A 27,909-nucleotide genomic window follows, 5' to 3' on the forward strand; every position below is an offset into this window, starting at 1 on the left:
GAGAGGGTTTTGGCTGAGCAGAAACTTTTGCTGGCACATAAAAGGGATGTGAAGCACCTGAAGTCAAGAGAGATTCCAGAGTTCAGCAATAAATGTGGAAGTGCAGTGTCCATTGGAGAAGTGAGAGTCAGTATTTCACAAGAACTGGTGCTCAATTATTTGTAGGAGATGATATTGACAAGTGGTTTTCTGTGAATGAGGTAGCTCTGAAGTTTTGCAAAAAGCAGAATTGGTGGACAGAATGCAGAACAATGTCATATATTCACCTCAGTACAGAGATCTGGGCCTAAGCTATCATTCTTTGATCCCCATGCCATTCCAGTTTGAACTCAGCCATATGCAAATCAGTCTTGACCCTGTGCCCAATCGGAACAGTCCAGCCCAAACTGCCAGGCCATGTCCTCCCTGGACTGGAAACAAGCATCCTAGGACCAGTTTCGGGATTTCACCCCTCCTCAGCCAGGAGAGCTTGGCTACAGTGACATGGAGAGCACGGGACCCACTTCTGGGCATACCCATACAACTGGGGGTGACAAATGAAAAACAACAATTGATGGACAGAATGCAGAACAATGTCATACATTCACCCCACTACAGATATCTCGGCCTAAATTCATCATATTTTTGCTCCCCATGCCATTCCAGTTCGAACCCAGCTATATGCATTTCAGTCTTGACCCTGTGCCCAATGGGAACAGTCCAGCAGTAACTGCCTTGCCAGGTCCTCACTGGACTGGAAACAAGCATCCTAGGACCGGTTTCGGGGTTTCACCCCTCATCAGCCAGGATAGTTTGACTACGGTGGCATGAAGAGCACGGGACCCACGTCTTGGCATACCCATACAACTGGGGGTGACAAATGAAAAACAACAATTGATGAACAGAAGGCAGAACAATGTCATACGTTCACCCCAGTACAGAGATCTGGGCCTAAATCCATTGTTGTTTTGCTCCTCATGCCATTCCAGTTTGAACCCAGCCATCTGCAAATCTGTCTTGACCCTACGCCCAATGGAATTATTCCAGTCCGAACTGCCGGTCCAGGTCCTCCCTGGACTGGAAACAAGCATCCTAGGACCGGTTCTGGGGTTTCAACCCTCATCAACCAGGATAACTTGACTCCAGTGGCATGGAGACCACGGGACCCACGTCTGAGCATACCCGTCCCACTCGTGGTGACAAATGCAAAAACAATTGATGGACAGAATGCAAAACAATGTCATACATTCGCCTCAGTACAGAGATTTGGGCCTAAATCCATTGTTTTTTTTGCTCCCCATGCCATTCCAGTTTGAGCCCAGCCATATGCAAATCAGTCTTGACCCTGCGCCCAATGGAAACAGTCCAGCCCAAACTGCCAGGCCAGGCCCTCCCTGGACTGAAAACAAGCATCCTAGGAGCGGTTTCGGGGGTTCACCCCTCATCAGCCAGGATAGCTTGATTCCAGTGGAATGCAGAGCACAGGGCCCACGTCTGGGCATACCCATCCTACTCGGGGTGAAAAATGCAAAAACAACAATTGATGGACAGAATGCAGAACAATGTCATACATTCACCCCAGTACAGAGATCTGGACCTAAATCCATAGTATTTTTACTCCCCATGCCCCTCCAGTTTGAGGCCAGTCATATGCATATCAGGCTTGAACATGTGCCTGTTCTGTACTGTTCCCATTAGGCACAGGGTCAAGACTGATTTGCATAGTGCTGTGTCTGAACAGGGGTGGCGAAGTGAGCTAAAGAACGGTGATGGATTCAACCTAGATCTGTGACTGAGGGTAAGTGTCAGAAAAGTTTCAGCACTCCTTCCATCATCTCCTCGTGTTTGCTTTGTTCGCCCTACGTTGGCAGGGTATGCCCAGATGTGGGTCCCTTGCTCACATTGCCACTGGATTCAAGCTAGCCTGGCTGATGAGGTCTGTTAGCACAAAACCTGTCTCAGAATGCTTATTTCCAGTCCTGGGATGATATGGCTTGGCAGTTCAGGCTGGACTGTTCCCATGAGGCACAAGGTCAAGACTGATTTGTATATAGCTGTGCAAAAACAACACTTGATGGACAGAATGCAGAACAATGTCATACATTCACCCCAGTACAGAGATCTAGGCCTAATTCCATAGTTTTTTTGCTCACCATGCCATTCCAGTTGGAACTTAGCCATATGCAAATCAATCTCGACCCTGTGCATCATGGGAACAGTCCAGCCCAAACTGCCAAGCCAAGTCCTCCCTGGACCGGAAACAAGCATCCTAGGACCGGTTTCGGGGTTTCACCCCATTTCAGCCAGGATAGCTTGATTCCAGTGGCATGGAGAGCACGGGACCCACATCTGGGCATACCCGTCCGACTCGGGGTGACAAATGCAAAAACAACACTTGATGGACAGAATGCAGAACAATGTCATACATTTACCCCAGTACAGAGATCTGGGCCTAAATCCATCGTTTTTTGCTCACCATGCCATTCCAGTTTGAACTTAGCCATATGCAAATCAGTCTTGACCCTGTGCATCGTGGGAACAGTTCAGCCCGAAATGCCAAGCCAGGTCCTCCCTGGACTGGAAACAAGCATCATAGGACCAGTTTCAGGGTTTCACACCTCTTCAGCCAGGATAGCTTGATTCCAGTGGCATGGAGAGAACGGGACCTACGTCTGGGCATACCCGTCCCACTCGGGGTGACAAATGCAAAAACAACACTTGATGGACAGAATGTGGAACAATGTCATACATTCACCCCAGTACAGAGATCTTGACCTAAATCCATCGTTTTTTTGCTCACCATGCCATTCCAGTTTGAACTTAGCCATTTGCAAATCAGTCTTGACCCTGTGCCTCATGGGAACAGTCCAGCCCGAACTGCCAAGCCAGGTCCTCCCTGGACTGGAAACAAGCATCCTAGTATCGGTTTTGGGGTTTCACCCCTCTTCAGCCAGGATAGCTTGATTCCAGTGGCATGGAGAGCACGGGACCCACGTCTGGGCATACCCGTCCATCAATTGTGTGTCTTTTGCTTTCTCGTCTCAGTGCGCCAGGTATGCCCAGACGTGGGTCCTGGGCTCACTGTGCCACTGGAATCAAGCTATCCTTCCTTGGTACAAGTTCTCAACACCATACCATGCACAAACCAATTGACTTGTTGGCAGGTTTAACAAGACCCTGAAAAGGTATGATTATGGGCCTGCCTGAGCACATGAGGAAGAAGCAGGATATCATCATACCATGTCTGCTCTTTGCCTACAGAGAGATTTCCGAGAAGGGAGGTGGGTTTAGCCCATTTTAAATCCTGTACAGTCATTCTGTTAGGGACAGCTCAGTCTGATCAAGAGCGGGAGGTAGCAAGCTCCCAAGAACCCCTGCCCTAAGATGTGGTTAGCAGAATCCTAGCCTTCAGTAACCAGATGGGTAAATTCTGGAAGAAAGCTGCTGACAATTTGGAGGTCTCCAGGAAGTCATGAAGCAATAATATAACGAGACGGATACCATGGTGGAGTTTCTAGCTGGCCTGGAAAATTAGGTGATGGGGCCAGCGGAGTCCAGACCTTCAAGGACTGTTGGACTGGGCACTATGAGATAGTTGCATGGAAGTAGGAGGCCACCTCCCTGTTGGACCTCAAGACCTTCAGAAACCCCTTAAGGGTATTCCCAATGCTTATTTTGTAAAAGAATAAGTGTCAGGGCTCTTGTCAGGAGGCCAGTGAAGCTTCCACCACACATTGCCTCTGCCAGCACTGTCAGTGATATCACCAACACAACTAATAACCCTCACACTCCTACAAGTGTGACAGTTTGGATTATTCCCGACCCCCAAAGCTATAAGAATGGCTTGGCCGGCAGGTAGTAGTCATATTTAAATGTATACTGAAATAATAATTGACTGTTGTGCTCCTTTTTAAATTAGCCAGGCAGCGCCACTGTGTGTCAGACTGCACAAGCACCGGTGTTGACAATTAAGCGCTGGTACCGAGCAGCGGACACCACAGGCTCAAATTAAGCATTCCCATCTCAATCACCCCATCTCAATCACCTAAAATCCGAGTATTAGAGGTTGAAGTCCCCATGCTGCTGGCTAAAGATGATGGAAAGAAGGAGGAGATTGCACCTCTCCCTGACCTCCTATAATCTAAAAAAAAATGGGTCAGAGGAGGGTGTCAACCTCTACCCTACAGTGACCACAAACAGCAGGACTGTGACCTGTTGCTGGGACAGATTGCCTCATTGCTTTCCCTCACTCTTTGGTTTACACATGTCTGTACCCATGTTATTGATACTGCCTGTCAAAAATAAAATGTGCAGGCTGTCTGACAATGCGAGGGCCAGCATCAATGAGGAAGTCTCTAAGATGTTGAAATTAGGAGTGATTGAGCACTCTAGTAGTCCCTGGTCCACCTCAGTGTTGCAGGTACCCAAAATTGCCCCATAGGGTATCTCCACAGCACTCAGGTTCTGCATGGACTACAGGGGGCTCAATGCAGTCACCAAGACTGATGATTACCCCATCCCCAGAGCTGATGAGCTCATCAACATATTTGGGGCAGCCAAGCCCCTGAGTACTTTTGATTTGACTTCAAAATACTGGCAGTTAAACCTAACTAAGGGGCTAAGAGAGGTCAACATTTTCCACACCAGATGGTCACTTCTAATTCAAAGTATTGCTCGTTGGTCTGAAGAACCCACCTGCTACCTTACTGAGGTCAGTGAACCACATCTTGGCTGGGATGGGGGCCTGCTGTTCTGCTTACACGTTTGACATATAAGTATTCAGGCTGTTTCACCTGCATGAAGTGCTTCAGGCTCTGCCATAGGAAGGCCTGGCTATCAAGGCCAGTAAGTGCCAGACAGGGCACGGGTTTGTAGTATACTTAGGACAACTTTTAGGCACAGACAGAAGTGAAGGTCTTTCTGGGCCTTACTGGTTACTACAGGAGGTTTGTCAAAGAATTCACACCATTGGTTCCACCTTGAGTGAGCTAACTTCTAAGAAGTAGCCCAAGAAGGTGATCTGAAAGGAGGCCTGTCAGAAACCCTGAATCATTCAAACTGCCTATGTATGTAGCCCCTGTGCGCAATGCACCTGACTTTTCAAAAGGATTAATTGAACAAACAGATGCCTCGGAGCAGTCCTATCACAACTAAATGAGGAGGGCATAGACCAACCTGTAACTTTCATCTCCTGGAGGCTACTTTCCAAGGAACAGAGGTGGAGTGCTATTGAGAGGGAAGCCTTTGCTGTGGTCTGCGGTACAAAAGGGGGTGGTGATGGACGGAGCATCAGAACCAATCAAACACTCACACCCAGTCAACAGATCCGGGTTTGATCCATCACCGTTCTTTAGCCCACTCTGCCACCCCAGTTCAGACATGGCCATATGCAAATCAGTCTGACCCTGTGCCTCATGGGAACAGTACAGCCTGAACTGCCAAGCCATGCATTCCCTGGACCGGAAACAAGCTTCCTAGGACCGGTTTCTGGCATTTCAGCCGTCTTCAGCCAGGCTTGCTTGAATCCAGTGGCAAAGTGAGCAAGGGACTCACGTCTGAGCATACCCTGCCAACTTATGGCGAACAAAGCGGTACAAAAGGGGGTGGTGATGGACGGAGCATCAGAACCAATCAAACACTCACACCCAGTCAACAGATCTGGGTTTGATCCATCACCGTTCTTTAGCCCACTCTGCCACCCCAGTTCAGACATGGCCATATGCAAATCAGTCTGACCTTGTGCCTCATGGAAACAGTACAGCCCGAACTGCCAAGCAATGCCTTCCCTGGACCGGAAACAAGCTTCCTAGGACCGGTTTCTGGCATTTCAGCCGTCTTCAGCCAGGCTTGCTTGAATCCAGTGGCAAAGTGAGCAAGGGACTCCCATCTGAGCATACCCTGCCAACTTATGGCGAACAAAGCGGTACAAAAGGGGGTGGTGATGGACGGAGCATCAGAACCAATCAAACACTCACACCCAGTCAACAGATCTGGGTTTGATCCATCACCGTTCTTTAGCCCACTCTGCCACCCCAGTTCAGACATGGCCATATGCAAATCAGTCTGACCCTGTGCCTCATGGGAACAGTACAGCCCGAATTGCCAAGCTATGCCTTCCCTGGACCGAAAACAAGCTTCCTAGGACCGGTTTCTGGCATTTCAGCCGTCTTCAGCCAGGCTTGCTTGAATCCAGTGGCAAAGTGAGCAAGGAACTCACGTCTGAGCATACCCTGCCAACTTATGGCGAACAAAGCGGTACAAAATGGGGTGGTGATGGACGGAGCATCAGAACCAATCAAACACTCACACCCAGTCAACAGATCTGTGTTTGATCCATCACCGTTCTTTAGCCCACTCTGCCACCCCAGTTCAGACATGGCCATATGCAAATCAGTCTGACCCTGTGCCTCATGGGAACAGTACAGCCCGAACTGCCAAGCCATGCTTTCCCTGGACACTGAAGAAGCTGAGACCGTATCTATTTGGGACTCACTTCTGGGTTCATACAGACCATAGACTCCTCAGGTGGCTCATGCAGATGAGGGGTATAAATCCAAAACTGTTGAGGTGGGAATGAGTTCACGGTGGAACATCGTCCTGGGTCAGATCTCTCTAATGCTGATGGTCTGTCCAGGTTCTTCCGCCTTAGTCATGAGAACTCCCAGGAAGTTGAGTAGTTCCCCTCACTGAAACTTGTTTTTGTTGGCCTTAGGACTTTCTGCACTTTACCACTGCTGAGCAATGCTAAAGTCCCTAGTAAAGCGCCATACCATATACCCAGGGTCTGAAAGTTAAATGCTACTAATGGTACTTCAGCACTCATTGTGCCACCCACTTGATTAGCCTCTTAAAACATGTCCCAGGCCTGCCACTGCACCTTGAATGCAGCCTTCAACTGCCAATTTGACTTCAAATGAAATCAAATGGCATTTGTGGAACACATGACTACTCGTGTCCCAGTGCTCAAGGCTCGTTGACCTCTATTCTAGTAAATAGATTACATTTTTAAGCTGTGCTTAAATGAACCTTCATACTTAGTCACAAACAGACACAGGGAATGGGCATTCCACCCAGATGTGGCCTTCACATCTGGGTGGAATGCCTACCCAGATGTGAAGATGTGAAGCTGGTGGTGGTTTTTTGCACCACCACCAGCTAAGTATCAGAAGAGCACAGAGTTCTGGCAGGGGGTAATGTGTAAACCTCTTAGGTAGCTGGGATCTGAGACATAAAAGGCTCTGTGAGCCATCACTAGTCCCTTAAACTTCACTCGCTCCTGAATTGCCTACCAGTGCAATTCCTTTACATTGAAGTGAACGGAGTTGTTCTTCAGTATGTTAATCAGAAGCTGAGCTGCAGCCTTGTTGCCAAAATAACCTCCTTCCAAAGCCTTAAACTCCCCTTTTATTGCAAATACGTCACCCCTGAGGTAGGCCCTAGGAAGCCAATAGGGCAGGATGTATTTTAATTAAAAGGTTGGACATGTACTTTTAAGTTTTACATTTTCTGTTGGTGAAAAACTCCTAACTTCGTTTTCCACTTCTGTGAGGCCTACCTCTCCTATAGAATAACATTGGGTAACCCATTGTATTTAATATGTGCTACATATTTATTGGGAACAGCCAAGCATTTCATGTTTGGTTTCTGATCAATTATAATCTTGAAAATGCCACTTTTAGAAAGCTGTCCTTTTCCTGCCTTAACCATTTAATGCCTGTAGCCTGTTCCTGGGTCAAGTTACTGGATGTAGTTGTCAGTTGTACTTTGTTTATTCCTCCCAGACAGTCTCACAATAGAGGGGTTAGGTGTTCCTGGATGGGCCATCAACTTGCATGATGAGGTGGGCACAGCCCCACCTGAAACTGAATAGGCTGTTCTCTGCCTTCACACAAAGGGCTTGTCACCCTTGTATTGTTTATGCAGTCAGCTTGGAGCCAGGGCTGATGAGTCAAGAAACTTTTCACACTTCAAAAGTAATTCTCTAGAAAATCTCCTACTTCATAGAATACACTAGGTTTAAAATTGGGACCCTCAGACCCACTCGTTAGTTTACTTTCTGGGCCTGTTGAAGGACTCTCAGAGGACTGCCTGCTGCTGTGGCTTGCTGTGACTACTGCACATTGAAGGACTGCTTTGCTGCCTGCAGCTGTCTTTAATCACACAGAGGCCTGTCCTGCTGTTTGAGCCCTAGTCTACTGCTGAACCCAGGACTACCAGAGTGACTCCAAGAGCTAGATCACTGGCTTCTGAATCAGAGCCTCAGGGAAGAAAAAAGGCAAATCATCTTGAATCTGCAACTGGGCCCAGCCTGAGTGAGTCCTAAACCCCCAAAGTGCTGCCCCTCCAGTTCTGGACCCTTGGTGGTATTGCTACAGGCGCGCAGATGGCCTAATTGAAAATCTTGGGACTTAGATTTTTTGGGGGTTAAAAACTGCTTTGAGGACTAAGAGGAGACTGAAACCAACATGCTTAGTTCTCCGCCCAAGGTACAATGTTAGTCAAGCTGATTTTGCAACAGCACCTGCTATGTTCTTCTCTGCACCAGCAAATCCTCTTCAGTGCTCCTTCACCAAAGTGGTATCTAGCTTTGTGGAACTAGCATTGGCTACAACCTTCAGCCTCGTCCTGCTGGAGACTTTCGACTTCCAATAAAGAGACTAAGCCTGAACGTAGAAATCTTCATTTCAACTTCATCTTGCGGCTCCCTGCCCACAACGCTCCTTCCTTGGACACTGCCTGAAGCCTTGCCCCACTCAACTTTGCCTTCTAAAAATAATTTTCTTCAAAACTTCTTTGACTAAATTTGAAGGTAAGTGCTGACGGGGCTCAATTTGCTTTTTGTATCTGACACGTGCTCCATTGCAATCAGCCTTATTTTTCAACTTTAACCTGAGCTTCCACGACTAGGGGGCCGATTCCGATCCTGGAAAAACCGGGTACGAATCGTCGAACGGAGCGTTTTCTCCGTCCGACTCGTACCCGGGAAAAAAACCTTACAAACATGCAAGTACGATTCGTACGGAAACACCATTTCCGTACGAATCGTAAAAAACACCGTCCGGCTAAAATATACCCACAATTCCGATCCGGGACACCGCGTACGCGACATTCGCACGGAGTCAGGCAGCGTTTTATGGACCAGCAAGTTCAATTCGTACCCACAGCACTTCGCACGGCAATATTTTACGGACCCAAAAAGTGCCGGAAAAGCTAAGTAAGCCACGATGCATGGCGAAAAGGGGGCCCGGCACGCACCGTACCCCCATCCCTACACGTCCGCACCGTACCCCCACCCACCCATGTCCGCGCCGTACCCCCACCCCCGTATGTACGGTGCGTACCCCCACCCCAGTATGTACGGTGCGTACCCCCACCCCGTAGGTACGGAGCATACCCCCACCCCCGTATGTACGGTGCGTACCCCCACCCCACCCCGTATGTATGCTCCGTACCTACGGGGGTGGGGGTACGCACCGTACATGGGGGGGCTGGGGGTACGGCACGTACCTGGGGGGGCTGGGGGTACGGCGCGTACCTGGGGAGTGGGCTGGGGGGGTGTTTGGAGCGTATGCGGGCACATGTTTGGACGTCTCCATGGTTGCTGTGGGAGTTCGCTCCGTACGGTGTTTTTTCCATATGGTTGTGCATTCGGACGGACGGGACCGATCGTACTTGCGCGCTCGGACTTCAGTTTCCCGATTCGTACGTAAAACTGTCCGGGGACGTGTCGGACACTTTTTCCGACCCGAGGACATGTCGGGGAATTTTCCCAATGCGATTCGTATGGATTTTTTAACATACGAATCGTACTTGCCAGTTTGTACGGGACTTGTACGCTTCGTACGTAAAAAAATCCGGATACGATTCCTACGGGGAATATTTTTAACGGATCGGAATCGGCACCTAGATGTCCATGCTTGGCATTTTGATCTTTTAGCCACTATTTTCTTACCTTAAACTCATAACGCTTGTTCTACTAATTTGATTTTTGTCATTTTGGTGTCAAATAATTTATTAAAATGTACTTTATTTTACTAGATTGGTGTGGGATTTTCCCTGTGTTGCATTTATAATTTGTTGCTGTTTGTGTACTTCATTACTACTTTACACATTGCCTCTAGCTTAAGCCTGACTGATTTTGTGCCAAGCTACCATTAAGCACAGGTTAATTTGGCTACTTTTGTGGTTCACCCTGAGAGCGATTGTGTCCTGCAGTTCCATACAGTGTTTTGCTGTTACCAGAGGCCACGCGTAACCTAACTATAAACACACAAAACAGCAAGACATTTGGCAGGACAGAGAAAAGGAGGGTGTCTTGTATTGGGGTAATATTGAGGCAGCATAACATCTAATAGGGCAGGGGAAGTGATGGTGGCAGCTAGTTTCAAGGGCTTTGGAGAATGACAGCAGAGAGGCAATCCGGGAGGTTGAAGGGTCCTGATAGCGGTGAAAGGTGGATTAAGGACAGGGGGCATCTGCCAAATGGTGCCAGATTCCTGTTGCTTTGCATTTATCCTTGTGGCAGCAAGAGTATTTCCTCCACTGTTGTGAAGGGTTGCCAAACCTGTCCACCTATCTCTAAAACTTTGTGAGCTTCCTACTTTGTAAATGAAGTTTGCAAACGTTTTGTTTTAAAAAAAGCAAATTTGTGATTTGATAAACTTACCAAATTTGCAGATTTCCACTCTTCATTGTTATTTTTTTTTTTTTTTGTCCTCATGCGCCACCAAGGTTCTATGTGCGTGATTGATAGGTTAGCAAACAAAATGCTACCTCAGTCGGCAACTGGAGGGGACCAAACGGTGAGCGAGAACCTCGTCCCATAGCAGTATAGCTTGACATACCAACGATCAACATAGCATAACCTTACAGAGGATTTTGAAAATCCACCAGAATACTGAACAGGAGTATCCAGGCATTACTCATACCCAGACATAGGATAGATGGCTTAATCATTGGACCTGGGGAAAAAAAAAAAAAAAAAAAAAACAGAATCTCAATGATCCCATCTCAGGAGGCGCCAAAAAGATCTTTTCTCAGGATTCCCTATTCTGACCAAGTCCAGCTTGGAGACTTGCAGAGCAGAAGCAAACCATTCAATAACTGAGGGAGGAGAACAGTCCTTCCACTTCTTACATATCTCCCTTCTAGCAAGCAATATTGCATAGAAGACTAACTTTTTCGCCATATTAGAAACCCCCTCAAGGATTCCAAAGATCACTAACTGAGAATCCAATACTATGTTGAAATCGACAGAAGTTGACAGAATCTTACAAATAGCTTCCCAGAACTGCGACAAAGATGGACACTCGTAAAACATGTGGATGTCCGAGGCAGCCAAGAGACCACATCTAGCACACTTCACCATGTTCCCCTGAGTAAATTTGGACAGGCGAAGCGGAGAGTAGTACGCTCTGTGGATAGTATAAAGGTGGTTCCTGCGCAACCATGCCGGCTTCACGACATCCCACATCATTCTACATGATTTTCCCCATAACTCTTGCAGGTTGGTATTGCTTATATCTGACCCCCAAAGCTCATCAGGTAGCTGAAATTTCCCATCTAACTCCTCCAAAATCAAATTGTACCATAAAGAGATCTCTTTCCTGGCAGGGGGTTTGTCGATCAACAAATTTATGAAAGTACTATAGCCACCTAATGGGGGCTTACTTCTCTGAGAGGGCTGTGCTATATAAGATCTATACCAACTGGACATCTGCAGATATTTTAGCCTAGATAGGCCAGAACCAATCTTCTCACTCAGGCAGTCCCAAGAAAGCAATTCACCCTCGACAAATAGGTCTCCCAAACACTCCAACCCTGCCTCCCTGATGGGTAATGCAAGCAGATCACACAACCAGGTCGGGGGATCGGGGAGATCCCATAAGGGAGTCCTACTGCCATAATACCCTATTTTAGTGGCTTTTAGAACCTGAGCCCAAGTCCTTGCCATCCCCAGTAGGATCTTCAGCTTAATCTTTTTGAAGTACTTCGGATCCCCAAATTTCAAAAGGAATCCAGACTGACTAACCCCCTCTCCATCTAGCAGGGTCGCGTATAAAGTTCCCACACCAAACTCTAGTGGCTTTTTTAACAGCATTCTGGCATGGGAAAGCTGGAACGCCCATGCATACAACTGGATGTCCGGAGCAGCCAAGCCCCCCTTTTCCCTACGCCTCCTTATCTTTTTCCACGAGATTCTTGGAAGATGTTTATTCCAAATAGATGCATTAATCTCGGCCTGGAATGTTTTAATAGGGATTGGATCAAAGTACAGGGGAATAGTACTAAATAAAAAGGAAAGCTTTGGCAGAACCGACATCTTGACCAGATTAGACCGCCCCAGTAACGACAGAGGGAGACAAGCCCAGGACTGAAGTAACTTACGACAGTCCTTGACTATTTTTGAAAAGTTGGTCTTGACAATCTGGTCTAAATCCTCAACAATATCAAGGCCCAGGTATCTTAACTTCTTTCCTGGCTGAATACCGGCAATACTCGGACTCTGGTCCATACTCCAAGTCCTCATCTCAGTTTTTGTGGCATTGATCTCATATCCAGATACTTCTCCAAATGGAGAGGCTAGCTTGAATATTTCTGGAAGAGCCATATGGGCATCGGAAGTATAGATAATGATGTCGTCCGCGTACAGGGCCACTTTTCTCTCCCAGCCCCTACACGCAAACTCCTTGATGTTAACATTATCCCTCAGGCTTTGGGCATAGGGTTCAACATACAAATCAAATAGGAGCGGAGAGAGAGGGCAACCCTGCCTTGTACCTCTCGAGATGTTAAAGGGATCAGATAAACCTCCATTCACCAATACACAAGCACTTGGGTTCTGATACAAAAGGGCAATTGTCCGACGAAACACTGGTCCCACACCGAACTTCGCCAGGGCCTCCGACAGATACAACCAATTCACTCTGTCGAAGGCCTTGGCAGCGTCTAGGGTAAGGACCCCCAAGGGGGACGGCTCCAAAACTGCCAGATCTATTGCCCCAATTAAGTCATATGTCAGTTCATATAACTGGCGCCCTTTGACAAACCCTTTCTGATCGGGATGTAGGATTTTAGGTGCAACAAGAGCTAGTCTATTTGCCAAAATTGAAGCAAATAGTTTATAATCTGCGTTCAGAATGGAAATAGGCCTATATGAACTACATGCCGTTGGTGATTTCCCCGGTTTTAAAATTACAGTGATGGACGCACTGTCCCAGGACTTAGGGGGAGACCCGCCAGCCAGTAAGATGTTATTAAATAGTAGAACCAGGAAAGAGACAAGTTCCCGCTCGAGCACTTTATATAATTCAGCCGGGAGGCCGTCTGTACCAGACGCCTTCCCCTTTTTGGCATTGTGTAAGGCCTTGATGACTTCCTCCTCCGAGATTTCACCATCTAATGTTTCGCTCTGCTCAGCAGAAAGTGCTGGAAGGGTGATCTTGCTAAGCCAGTCTTTGATGGTATTTAAACTAATATTCTTGTCTTCACAATAAATATTTTGAAAAAAATCTCTAAAGGCAGATCTAATATCATCATCCCGGGAGAGTGGGGAACCATTGACTCTAACCACCTCGATGTTATTCCGTACTTGGTCAGTTTTGGTTTTCCAGGCCAATAGTTTCCCCGCTCCTTCTCCATATTGAAAGTGTGCAAGTTTGCTGGCCTCCCACCTTTCTTGAACCCGCTGATTTAGAATCGAAGCTAGATGGCCCCTTGAGGAAAGTAAACTCTCAGACAAAGAAGAGCGGACCGCTGCTGTGTTATAATTATCCACTTGATCTAATTGGGTCTGAATCTTAGCAATATTTGCTTCGGCTGACATAACGGCCTCCCTATATTCCCTCCTCCTGAAAGCCATTTTATTTGTAATAAGCCCTCTCAGAAATGCTTTCAGAGAGTCCCATACAATTCCGATGTCTGCCGAGTCAACATTTACCCTTAAAAAGAGGCTCACCTCAGACTTAAGAAAAAGAACGTCTTCTGAGTGGGAGAGTAAGGAACGATCAAAGGACCAACTCCTCGCCGGCGCCCTCAATAGTGATATAAGATCCAAAGCTATAGCCGAGTGGTCAGACAAGTGAATTGGAAGGTATTTAATATCTTTAACAAGATCTACTAGGGAATGGCTAATTAGTATAAAGTCAATTCTCGATTGATGGTTGTATTTGTGATTTCTATAGGAGACACCCTGTTGTTCCCCTGCCCTTAACCTCCAAATATCTGCATATCCAAACTGCTTCATAGCATTTAACAAAACGGACCTTGATTTAGATGAAGTTAGGGATCGACTATTGCAAGATTTATCCAGTGAGGGATTTAAGAAAATATTAAAATCACCAGCAAAAACTACAGGTTCTGGAAAGGTCAAGAGGTGAGATAGAATTACCTCTAATGAAGACGGGTCGTCCTGATTGGGACCGTAATACCCCACCAGAGTTATCTGGGTACCCAAGATGGAGAGCGCAGCGATTACCCACCTACCTGCAGGATCGACTTTGAAATCTAATACCCTAGCTCTGAGATACTTTTTGAAAATAATCGATACTCCTCTACAAGTCAAAGACTGTGAAGTAGAAATTGCAAAGTCGATCCACTTATTGCTTTTGACTACTGCGTCCATTTCATCCTGAGTCAAGTGCGTCTCCTGCAATAAAATGACCTGTGCCTCTGAGTCTCTAAGATATTGTAATATTTTCCTAGCCCTGGTTTTAGTACGCAGACCATTCACATTCCATGATAATATCTTTAAATTAGCCAAAGCCATGATGTTAGATAACTGACCCTAAGAATACAAAACTTTGCGTAGGTGCCCTCATTTGTCTGACCTAACTTTATAGCAGACAACAACATGTCTAAGATTTTCATATTCATTTTCATATTCAAAGCAAAATATAATAGAACACTAAGATGGCACAAGAGGAATTTTTTAATCGTTTTACCCCGTGACCCTCCCAACCGCCCCACCCTCACCCCCCCCACCCCCCCCCGGAGAACCCGTGGTGTATCTAACCGGATCGAATCCAGCAGATGGCACCCCCAACTCAAGCTCCCATGCTTCCCACCAACCCCTGAACCGAGTTACGCTCAAAAGAAAGAGTTCAGAGTAACCGTTTATATAAGCGGAAGGTAGTTGTGAACGTACACAAAGGAATTTCTTGTCCACCCTCTTTTATTTTATTTTTTTTTTGTTGTTTGTTGTTTATTGTTTTTTTTTTTCCTTTCCTTCCTTCCTTTTTTCCCCTTTTTTTTTCCCCCCTTTATACTTTTCCTACCACCTCACTCCCCTTTTCCCTTATCATTTCCCTTCCCCTTCTCAAATAACAGCATTCAAGTGATTGAACCTAGCCTTCAAAAATCAAATCCTTCCTTAATTCTAACTTAACCCGTTGTCTTATTGCCTAATTCTAAGAGGAGCTCATCAGCAGCTTGCACTGTACTTATGTTAGACATTTTGTTGTTAAACATCACCCTCAAGACGGCAGGGAAAACCAACTGGGCGGTGGCTCCCAACTTTCTGAATGCTTCAAGCCGCCTTCCAAACTCCCACTGTTTTTCTAGCGTGGCCCTGGATAAATCAGACCTAATAAGAAAAGTAAATCCCTTTCCAGGAAGAGATTTTTGCTTCAAGGCTAAATTAAGAATCCGCTCTTTAAGGGCATAGATGTGGAAATTGACGAGGATTTTGCGAGGCTTAGATCTTTGCTGGTTGCTCCTAAATGGGTCCCTATGGACCCTTTGAATGTCAATGGCCAGTTCTTCTGAAGACTGATCTAGACCCAACGACTCCTTCAATAGCTGCACCACATAAGTTTTAACATCAGAACCTTCGGAGCCCTCTGGTACATTAAGTATACGGATATTAGATCTTCTGGCATTATTCTCTAACACCTCCATCCTGTCTAATAGGGTCTGGTCGACCCTCCGCAACTTGACAATCTCCTCCTCAGCCTTATCAAGGTGCGTAGACAACGCAGTGACTGTTTCTTCTAACTCTCCAGTCCTGGAAGTTAAACCGTCGATCTTTTTGTCTAGGGACTCACAGTGGTTACGGATGTCCATCTGGTTAGCGGAGGATTCTTCAAAACCCTTTTTGATATCTTGAGAGAGGGAAGAAAACATTGCTAGTAGGGAGGCAGCGGAAACTGCGCCCTCGGTCTCATGGTAAGAAGCGGAGGCTTGTTGCTGTGCCAAATGTGGGGGAACATCAAACCCAGCTCTAATTGTGTCAACAGAATCCAGTTGGGCTCCGTCCTCCTGGCATTCACGTAATAACGGAGCAGGCAGGCCTCTAGGCAATAGATCACCCCTGGATATAACTAACTCCCCCGTAGATGAGAGATTCACAGAAGTGGGCAGTACCCCTGAGTCACCTCCTAAGGGGGGACAAGGGACAGAACAAGGGGCAGGACAAGGAGCAGAACAGGGGGCAGAAGTACAATCCAGAACTGAGGTCGGAGGATCCATGACATCCGGAATGATGGGAACAGACATTCTCAACTCCCCTGAATCCGTTACTGACAAAGAGGCAGACATGTCTTGAGCGTCTTGTAAGCAGAGTACCTGTGGTATTGCTTTGAAGTAGGAACGCAGGGACGGAGTTATTTTATTACCCAACTCTGCGCTCAAATCCCTTTTAAGTTTCACCTTGCGTCTGGTTCCGTTTGCACTTATGCCCTTTGATTTTACTTCTGCAGACAAATAAGAAGAAGCTTTCTTACCTTTAAGAAGGCCTCCCACCGGTCTAACTTGGGTTACCTCAGGTGGAGTATGACGAGTGGACTCCTTCTCCAGACCTCTGCCTCTTCTGCGAGCCCCTCTACCTTTACTTTTAGTTTTGGGGGACCTTGAATGCGGCTGCAAACACTCCTCTTCAGACTTCTCCGAAGACTCCTCTACGCAGATTCCCGTTTGTCTTGTGCCCATAGGACACTGAACTGCCTCTTTACCCTCCACTGCTCCTCGTAAATCAAGCTCAAGATTTACAGCTTGGGATTTGACTAGCGCGCTACATACAGTAAGCGCTAGACAGCGTGCCTTCCTCCCCCGTCGCAACTCCAGGGCGGCAACAGACCAAAGCCAGAAACCGGCCGGTACTCCGCGATGTATTTCTTCGTCTTCGTCTTTCAAACTTAATTTAGGGCCAATAGAGCGTACAGCTTCCCAGCCGCCTCCGCCGCTGAAGCTGCCTGATTCGCCGCCCAGAGCTCCCGTCATAGGGAGGAAGAACAAACAAACAGCCGCGTCAAGATCAACAATTGCCGGGTATGTCAAAAGAACAGCCGCTGCTTTCCCTTCGGTTTATTCTTTAAAATCCAAGAGCCTGGACTGAAAAGAAATCCTTTCCAAAGTACGGGGAAAATCACAATACGCAAAAGTTACTCATTTTACTTAAGGTACAGGGATTAGGTGACGAACAGCGGGAGCTTGGTCACGGAGCTCCGCAGCGAGTCAGCCGACTGCCACCATGTTCTCCGAGTATATCACCATCCCTCTTCATTGTTATTGTACCACCTTCTTCATCCCTTGAGCAAGAACACATGCCTCTTTAAACCTATTTACCTCACTCATCATTCTTTAGCCCACATTATGTATTCATCAGCCCCTTAACCTATCTAATTTTCAGTAATATCAAGACCATACAGTTATTTTTCTCTTTGCCTACTTTTACTCCTTGTGCAATGTCTGAAACTACGGGGCATATTTACAAGCCCCTAGTGCCATTGGAGCATCACTTTTTGATGCTCCAGTGGCACTGTGTGCTGGCCCATATTTACAAGGCCATGCAAAGACACTTTGCATGGCTTTACACGACCTTGTAAATATGGCCCTCTCAGTACTCTGTGTCAAAGGGTCGTGTAATGTGTGTTGTTGTGGTTGTTCTCTAACAACACCCATGGCTTTTTGACACTGCTCCTGATTTACATGGCTTTTTGGCACTGCCCCAGATTTACAAAGATTTGTAATTCTGAGGCAGCGTCAAAACTAGTGTCTTTCCAGGGGAGGCGTCAAAGTGAAGTAACTGGATTCTTCATTATGCAGCACACATAGAAGGAGCAAAACGCCATTAATGATTGTTTTTCTGCAGGAAGATGTCTCTTCTTGCAGAACAATAATCATCCCTGCAATGCGGGCACCCTTGAACCATGGCCCAAGGGTGCCTGCATTGGCGCACAGATGCTGTTTTAGCACCGGTGCAGGGGAGAGCACAGGGTGCGCCGTGCTCTTGTAAACACGGCGATTCCCTTCATTTTTTAGATGATGCAGCTCACTGCAGCTAAATTGCTTCTGGCATCACACTGCACCATTTCATTATAAATATGCCTCTATGCTACCTAGTTGCACAAGCAATTTACATAAGTACTTTTACGTCTGTACTATGCCACATTTGAAAGACGTGACAATTCTATGTGTTAATCCTGCATGTCCATCGAAAAGATATCTTTCTCTCTTCTTTGCTTCTGAGCATCTGTTTGAACAAAGGGCTTTAATTATATTGCTTGTCATAATATTGCCTATTTTACCTTATTTTAAAATAAATTGTACAGTGTTCTTAAGCCCTCATTGGTCACATATGAATTTTATCTAAATATAAATTGAAAATAAAAATTGAAGCATTTGCTCATGCACTTATTACCTTCTCTTAAAAAATATTGTGTAATGTTAGTTCTGACCCCACCTTCCAATCAAGCCCCTGTGACATTTAGGTCCTATGGGTACTCCCCTATTGAAAAATTGAAGAGCTTAAAATGGTAAACAAATTATCACATTTTGATAAAAAGCAGTATTTGCTAATGGCAAGCCCACGTGGGACTGTAGATTGAGGGCGGAAAGGAAGAAAGCCAGTGGGCAGAAAATGAGCAGTCTTAATGTGCAAATGTCGGGAATCATTGAAGCTTTAGAAACTGCATTATTAATTACAGACTTATAGAAATGCACCACCAAGTAAAAAAGAGATTTGTCATAGTTATTGCATTTACTTTCGCAATTAAATGTGACATTGTTTTTACTAATATCCAGTTGTATTTTGGATCACTGCAATGTCCTAAATGTGTACGTTATTTACCTGAAAGTGTTCATTATTTATTTCATATCTGAAGTAAATTGTGTTCAGTCCATGAAGTTAAAGTTAAATGTCAATTCATGACATTTTATGCTGCATTACACTTTCTGAAAGTATTCACATAAATTCTTAAACTAAATGCATTTGTATAATGTGAGGTAATGAGATCGAAAATCCTGCAAAAAATTAATGACATTACTGTTATTGAAAAATACAAATTCTAAGTAGATGTTTGGGCTCTTGGGCCTGATTCATATTCTATGGCATGTTCGTTTACAAAATGTGCTACATTTTGTAAAGGTGTCATGTAAGGTTAACGTCACAGCATTCCCCTTATAAAGAAAATCTAAAGTTCTATACAAAATAGACCCATCAGTGTAATGCTTAGAGGTATACATTAAATGACACCTGCAAAACATTACATACAATGGGGCCAATTAACAAAGATATGCATGTGTGTATTTAATCTTGTGTGTATTTACTCCTATCCCTAGGTGTAACTCTCCACTTGTTTTGCTATTCACCGTTTCCCAGTGGAGATGTTCACCTCAGAGTAGAATTACACATCCCCACCCCCTGAATGAAGAGCTAGACCCTCCTAAAGCAGCATTTATGAGTGTAAAGTACAACTAACAACTTTTTGTATGTTGATGGAGATCACTGCCCTTGAGGGAATCCTTCCAAACCTTTCAAACCCTAAAGACCAAGCGGTATATTTATGAGAGGCTTGTGCCAGTGTTGTGCCTTTAATTGTGATGTGATGGCAGTGCAAGCAGTACTCCATATCTACAAGATGACGAATGAGTCGAAGTGAGTCTGCTTTTGAACTCCTGCATTGGAAAAAAGCTGTGCCAAAACCAGCTGTGTAACACACAAAGTAAAATATGCAAGGTAGGCACTCCCCCACAAAATCTAACGTAAATCGAATGCAGTGATAATTATGGTTTTGTCCATGTGTGACACATGGTCGTCAAGAGGCACGAAAAGCCTGAAATGCGTCAAAATTCCTGGGCATTGGCAAACCAGAGGTAAGAAATGTCACATTAACTATAATAAGTTAAATCACAAGATAAATCAGCCCAGCATTATGGAATTTTTTAAACAATCAGATAAAGTTTCATGTGAGGATAGGGTGTTTTTATCTACACCTGCCATAGCAGACATATGCTCACCAATTGTCCAGGCTGTATGCAATGGTGTACTATCCCAGGGTGATGTAATAAGTGATTGCTTGCAACAGTCTCTTGATACTACTATTTTGTGTTTAAAAGCAACTGCTGTCAAAAATGCCACATTTTAAAAGGGGGCATTCACCCCCTACAGGCTGAAGATAAAGATAAAGCTTGGGTTGTAACTAACTGTCACAGGGAACTAAGTGAATGCGATGTTTCTGTTATCTGTTTGGATGAAATTCAATCCAATCATAGGTTTTCTAGCTCTCCTTTATCTATGTCTAAGAATGAGAGTCTTCAAGAGTCCTCATTCACATCCACCTATAATTCCTCAAAAGCTTAAACAAAGAAGCTCTGATCAAGGGCAAAATAAGTCATCTCAAGTCGATAACTCCTTGAATTCTGCAGATCTTTCATTCTTGGATAAATATGATCTTCCTATTTTGGCGGAAGAGTTTGTTGAATACGATGAATGCAATAACAACAGTGTTAAATTTTCATTCTAACATCCTTGATATACATGTGGATCTAATAAACTCTCTAGCAGTTAGGTGGCCGGTATAGACACAAAATTACAAAATCTAACCTATCTGGTGGTAAGAGCCCCGTCTGGCGTAAATAATCAACTAGACAAATATACATGTTCACATTTTCTAGATAATGTGTTTGAACTCCTGACTATAGTAGGGTCTGTCATTAAGGAAGTTCAGAAATTAGTAGTTAAACAAAACTCAGAATTATCTCTAACTCTCCATAATAGTTCGGGATTAGGAGTAACTAGTGCAAGTACAAAGTTCCAACACGCTCAGCGAGATGTTCCCATTGATATAACCAGGGTATTAGCAGGTGAATTTGGGATCTGAAAGGTAGTTTTGGGGTCCACTACTGTAATAGATGAAATCCCTATTTTGCAAGGAAACACTAACATAGACAGAAGTCAAGCCATTAATTTAATAGCCTTAGTTCATAGTTTTATTAGTGATCCTGTGCTAACAAAAAGGGCCAGGAAAAGGTTGCGTAAGGCTCAGAATAAAGCCAAGAAAAACATGGTCTCAGCGACCTCAGTGGCTAAACCTAGGGACTACTATATTAGCTTTAAACTTGCCAGACAGAAACCACAAGGGCAGGATTGTTCCTATAAGGGTAAAAACTTCCTTTGATTCTATCCAGTCAAATTATACAAATCTGGAACTGAAGAGAGAGGTACATTTTTTAAGGGGTAGTAAAAAAGAGTTTGAGACCGCTACCTATATGGTGACTACTATTATTGTGGGTTCTAACAATGGGGCAGTCTCTAAGCAAAATGGCAGTAGGACACTGAAAAAGAGTGAGAGTAAGCATAACCAAGGAAATGCTAATAGAGAATGTTATTTACATTCAAAGACAGAATCAATAATAAATAACAAGGCTACGCTCTTGCCTCATGAACACACAACACAGATCATGCATAGGGCCAGTCGAGCTGATGGGAGAAGTCCCTGTGTCAGCCAGAGATCACCACTTTCTAGACGACACCAAATGATAGCAATCTAGGCCCAACAATATTTCTGAGGGCTATGTAGGAAAACAAATCTTCTAACAATGTGAAACTAGTTTTGCACCATTTATTTGAACCCAGGGGCATTCATGGTAGCATTAATCGGAGCTCAATCGTAAAACGCATGTCAGCCATCCATGATCTATCATTTATTAAAACAACTGACCACCTTTTCGTTCAGTTTAAACAAATACACTTTATTTCATCTCGTGAGTCCACCATAACAACCTGGATCACCAATGAAATAGTAAATAAAATCTTAGATTCAAGTTCCTATTTTATGGAATGGGATATCGAGTTTGAGAATTGCACTCCTTTAAAATACCCTACTATTCTGGATGCACTAGCTCCAAAAGAAGAAAAAGAAAGACATACGGCTGAAAGTAAAAAGTCAATTCCATTACTCAGAGGTGCGACTGGTCCATTGAACAAATCACCTTGCAATACAGGTCTGAAACACTAAAAGGTGTCCGTACCTGTGAATTGTTATCCAAAAACAAAATGCAATCTGAGGATTGGACATGGTTTCCAGCAACCCTTACAAATGTTCCTCTACGACATGAGGATTTAATTTTACCTGCTGTAAGTGGTCAAGTTCACAACTGAGAATTTGTTTTTGGAATGTGCATGCGCTGGCCCATTTGTTGACCATTCCAGATGTTATTCCATTTTTAAATACTTTTGCAATTGTATTGTTCCAAGAAACATGGAGAGAGCAAGTGACTCCATTGCTTGGGTTCAATTAATTTTATCTCCCTGCTGTACGCACTAACAAATCAGGCTGGGCAAAGTGCTAACTTTCACGTTATATTGCAGCTGAACTAAATTTGACAGTTGAAGTAGTTGATCTGCAGTTAGAATTGCTACAATGCATTTTGTTACAGTGCAACTGTCATAGGATGATTATATTCAATGTTTATTTAGATGCAAGGAAAAATAAGGTGACCCAGCTGTATATCCTACGGGATATCATAAGCTCAGTAGCTATTCGGTATCCAGATGCAGGTTTGATTATTTCTGGTGACTTTAACGTACATCTGGTTACTTTTAATTACAAAAATGGAAAGAGTAATAGTATCGCAAATGACTGTTGTGATGAATTGAAACAACTTGGGCAAATCATGTTGATGGAAAAATCTTTGGGCAAATTAAGGTCAGTTCCCTCTTTTAAGCAATCTAAGCATGGTTCAATTATCGATTATACATTTATTTCAGAAAACGTGAGCTCTAAAATTGTTGAATATAAGGTGATACCTCGACTCGAAAGAAATCACAACCCTCAGGTAGTCATACTACAACTGCCAATGAGTTGTAATCCCAGATCTAATGAACTTCCTAATATGGTCTAATCTTCATACAATTTGAAAAGACTAGAATGGCATTCGGACATACAAGTAGAAATAATACATTGTGCCGAAGAAATAATAAAGGATATAGACCAGTGCCAGGTGGGGACAGGTTCATTGTTAGATAAATTGACTTATATTACCTCGTCCTTGTTGTGAAAATTTCTAGCACGAAATCGAAGAAAAACAAATCCAATGTTAATCGCCTCTAATAAATAGTATACATTTCCGTTACTTAAGCTAAAACGTTCACTCAATAAAGCTGCACTGAAAGTTTTCTCTCACAGATATCAGATTTCCTATTATGCTGTTAGGATAAAATTATGGTTTAAAAAAAGTTCATATAGACGAGAAGTTTGGTTGGATAAGTACTGTTATCAATCAGGGCTATGGCATAGATTACTACATGCCTCTAGACAAAATATTGTATAAACTTTTTGAGAGATAATCAATGAACTCAAAAGGGGAGCCAACAGGGCATACAGTATCAATATTATAGAAGAAGGATGGGTAAACTTTATTACCAATTTGTATGGTGTGTGCAATCTAGATGTGAATAAGCAAGACTTGTGTTATATCTGTGATAGAATTAGCAAACCAAATACAGACCTAGTGAGCGGCTCAAATCTGGGTAATGATCTGGATCAAACAAACAATACTGTGAAATCTAGTAAGTTGTATATAGAGGAAGTGTACAGTCCTTTGAAGAATGATTTGGATTCGATAAATGGTAATGAAATAGCCATCCGTCTATTTTGTCTTTGATCAAATGGGGCTCCCGGTCCAAATAGGCCTCCCAATGCCTTACTTCCTGACAATATTGAAATGTAGGCAGCTGTGTTGACTCCAGTGTTTAATGAGGTATTGGCAATAAATATTGTCCCTGTATGCTGGCAAGGTAGTATTGTGCAGCCCATTTCTTACAGTGGCCCAGTTGACAAATCAGCCAGCTATCGGCTAATTGACCTTAATGATCTCGACGCTAAGGTTTTTGCCTCCAGTCTACTGATTGATTTCGAAGACTGGGCAGCACAACAAAATATTATTCCACTTAATCAAACAGGTTTTTGTAAGAGCCAATCTACTATTACCAACCTATTGGCTCTTACATTATTAGAAGAACAGGCATTTAAAAAAAAAATCTATATATTTCTCTTATAGATTTTAAAGCAGCTTTTGATTCAGTTCCTAGATCTTTATTATGGAAATAACTGACAGGTTGGACCATTCCACGAACATTGTTAGATGCTGCTATACTCCTCTATACCAACACTTGTGTCCAGGTCAAGCTAGGTGTTGGTGGTATTTTATCACGAAAAAACCCAAACTTATAATGGTTTTAAGCTAGGTTGCGTTCTTGCTCCTTGCCTTTTTAATTCAATTTGTCAGATCTACTTCAACACCTACAGTCCGTTAATGCCCATCCTCCAAAAATAGGTGAGGAGCATTTTATTTATTTACAATATGCAGATGAAACTATCTTGCTAAGTGAAACCCCGATAGGCCTACAAAAATTGATTAATGCATTTGATGATTAAATCCTAATGAATTGCTTGGAAATTAATGTAAAAAAAACTAAAATCATGAAAATCGGACAGGCAAAATCTAAGACCTATTAATGAAGGGCCAGAGGAGGACAAATTGAAGTGGTAAAGTAATATGAATATTTGGAAATTTTATTTGACAAAAGAGTCTAGTTTAAAAATAATTTACAAGATTTAAGGGCAAAAACTGCAATCTTAATTTATGCCTTTAAATGCTGAAATGTCAGTCATATGCCCATCTCCTCAAAGTCAAGAGTGCAAAGTTACAGCCAACAATTACATACAATCCTACAAGATGGCTGACAGGTAGGGAGCTCCGACCGGGAGCTCCCGGGCTACAAGTGGCCTTTGGCTTTAATATCTGTGATCTGCCCCCCTTTGGACCACCTGCACCCCCAGATTTAATCTGAGGCCGACTACGGCACCTCCCGAGCTGCCAGGAAGGACTGCCGCTGATGGAGACCAAGCAATAATGGGCGTTGCATGGTTGAACTACCTATGTAGCTGAGAGGAAATGGGCTGGGGATCACCCCCAGCTGTCACCTACCTTCCTGGCAAGGCCACAGTTGCATGGCAATTCCTCCTTCGACTTCCCCTTCCCACAATTTCTGGGGCTGCTGCATGGACACCCATATTGCTTTTCCTCTGACTAAGCAGTTTATGAATACTGCGATGCTGCTAACCCTGTATTCCCCGAAGGTCTTTCCTCGATGATCCGAGTGAGTACAGTGGTATCCTCTTTGTCCACCCTTCGGACCCCGTGGCTACCTCCCCCTTCTGGGGCTCATGCTTGGCGCTCGAGTGGCTTCCCCTGACAAAGCAGCGGGTGAAGACCTGGGCGCTGCTGCCCCTGTTAGCCCCGAATGTTTGCCCTGACGAGCCTAGTGAGTCTGGCTGTTTTCCTGTCTTGCTCGCTCACTGCCCTGTGGCTGCTTCCCCCTTCCAGTCCAACTCCCAGGGATTGCTACGATTTTTGCTTGGGATTTTTGTTGGATCAGTGTTGTTTCCTCCATTTTGTACTAGAGGTATTGTGGGACCTACATCTTGATGACACCGACTGGTTTCTGAGTTTGCTGCATGCTGCCAGTCTGCGTCTTGTGTCGCTAGCCTGTCTCCTGCATCTCACCGACCCCTCTGGGACGCCTACACCCTTTCGGCGGGGAGATTGACTATGAGACATCCTTTCTCCCTTCTTTCTGGTCCTCTCTACCTCCAAGGTGCTCCGGCGCAGAGAGTGAGTCCGGCCCCGTTTGCTTTGGAATCCGTTTCCCCAATTGGCCTCTGGGCTCTTTGGCTTGGACTTTTGAAGGGTCACCGGATATATTACCTTCTCTATTGGCGGTAGGCGTGACTCGGACCATTTGCCAGCTTCTAGGTTATATCCCTTCCCCCACCTCCCTCCATGCTCCATGGAACTTGTTTTTATTTTATTTTATTTGTTCCCTGTGAAACCGATGTAATTAAGTTCAACTGTAACTGATGTAATAAGTTCAACTGTTTTATTTCTCGACTTCCATGTAAAGCGCTCTGATACCTCCAGGTCTAGCCAGCGCAATATAAAACTCGTCAAATCTAATAAATACATATGGCTCGCCTATTACTTGGGGGAAAGATGTGAAACTACTGGATCTATCAATAATTAAGGCCTATTAATCAATCTTTGGGATCACCAGGTCAATGGGCCAATCTAAAATCAGACTAAGATTGGCCTACAAAGACATTCCATGGTTACGCAGAGGTCATTTTTGAAATGTATGTATTCTATGTTTTCATCTGACCCTGTTTCCCTAGCGAACACATTTTGGCTAGAAATAATTAATTGTGTCCATACAGCCACTTGGTTATCTTATATCTCAATGTGTGTTCATAGTTTCGAGTTTCAGATAGGACTCACTGAATTGACAATGCAAAGTTTTAAATAAATCATAAAAAACCATTAAAATGAACTCATTTAATGCGGATAAAATAGCCTTAGCGTCTAAAACTCATTCATGGACTGTGATTAATTCACATCAGTCTCTGCAAATTCAGCCCTATTTGCAAGCTAATTTTTCAGCCCAAATGAAAGATACGTTTCTAAAAATAAAATGGGATATACATTCACCCAAGGAGGTTACTCCGACCCGAAATCAGCAATGGCCAAATACTAAATGTAGACTGTGTGGATGGCCACGTGAAACTTTATTACACAAAGTAAGTGCGTGCCCTAGATTGCATACAATACGCCATGCAGTTTTAAAACCTCTATTCCTTAAGGCAGGGGTAAGATCAGCCCATCAGGCACTTATCTCATGTTTATCGGGTGAGTCCATTCCATTGCTATGTCAATTGACAAAATGTTTTGCTAATACTGAGAAATTATTGGTACTCGCTATTTAAGGTTTGTCTTAAGGAATTACGAATCACTTTGGCTGTTTTAAGGTAGCTGACATCTGAACGATTTAGTGTCCAAATTACCACGGTAATTAGGCCCTACAGGAAAAATGTAAAATACTGATGCACTTTTACTGCTCATTTGAACAAATGAACTTAAGGCTTACAATTCTTGACCGAAGGCAACTTCAGATATCAGGTATTAATCATACAGCAACACCTTATTGTTCATTTGCACATTGGTACGCAATGATTTAGCTTGTGCACATTGGCACTTTATTGCATGTTTGCACAATGTAATATGTTAACTGTTTTTATTGTAAGTCTTTGGGAATGTAATGATAATATGTCATCAGTTTTAAGAATATATTGTGTTTGTTTAAAATATATGTTTATATGGGGTATTAGTGTTGTGTTTCAGCATGTAACATTCTTTTTTTTAGTCGCGCATTGTCTAAAGAAACTGGGAGCTGTGCTTCTTTTTTATCGTATTGTTTAAATTTCTTAATTGCAATGATTTTTGTTACTCAAGCAATGAAGAATCAATAAAACTGCACACAGATTTGATTGTGAATGTAGGGTGTATGCAAGCAGGGCCACAGGATTTGCACATCTTTACATTTGCGTTTTTGTAAGCACATCTATAGTCAGGCTGCTTTTGGCACAATAACTATGATCTGCTGCATAATCTGCTTGTGTTCAACACAAAAACATTGGGTTGTACAGCAATTACCATGAACAAAGTGAATCATGTTTCTACAAATGAAGCAGTACACTCAAATGTCTGTTGCTAACCTTGATGGGCAGGTTTCAGTTGCAGATGTCCAAAATTGTGTATGACACAGGTGTTGACGTTGTGCAGACGATGTGGAATCAGTGTCACACACACTGTTAG

This window comes from Triturus cristatus, chromosome 11 (assembly GCF_964204655.1).
Source record: "Triturus cristatus chromosome 11, aTriCri1.1, whole genome shotgun sequence".
NCBI lineage: Eukaryota > Metazoa > Chordata > Amphibia > Caudata > Salamandridae > Triturus > Triturus cristatus.